At 60.6% G+C, this 312-nt stretch overlaps 1 protein-coding gene across 1 annotated transcript in view; it reads left to right on the top strand.

Annotated features, from left to right (window-relative positions):
- Positions 1-312, top strand: part of FBXW5 (F-box and WD repeat domain containing 5) — a gene marked incomplete at both ends in the record, with an annotated part of 9,044 nt that overhangs the window by 7,225 nt on the left and 1,507 nt on the right. The window lies entirely within an intron of this gene.

Genomic DNA, 312 nt, shown 5'->3' with positions numbered 1-312 from the left:
AGCAGAGCGCAGCAGAGGGGCAGCATCCCCTGGCTGCAATACGCCACTGTCCTTAACATTGGTTTTAAAGGGGTGCAGGAGATTTGACCTCGTCCCCAGGGCCCACCTTTCCTTCCCAACATGGCCACAAGTGTTTCGGCAGCATGTTCCTGGGTTTGAGTGTGCTGAGCTGCTAAGAAACCGCCCGGTCCTTGCCCTGACTGCGCTACGCTTTTACAGCTGGGGCTCCGCGCGCTTCGCCGCATGGGGCGAGGCACAGGGTGACTCCTCTGCTCCCCCCTCCCCAAGGTACCTGTACGTGAACAGCCGTGC

This window comes from Buceros rhinoceros, unplaced genomic scaffold, assembly GCF_000710305.1.
Source record: "Buceros rhinoceros silvestris isolate BGI_N320 unplaced genomic scaffold, ASM71030v1 scaffold34655, whole genome shotgun sequence".
NCBI lineage: Eukaryota > Metazoa > Chordata > Aves > Bucerotiformes > Bucerotidae > Buceros > Buceros rhinoceros.
The sequence above is the reverse complement of the archived record's forward strand: the minus strand, read 5'-3'. Positions and strand labels throughout refer to the sequence as shown.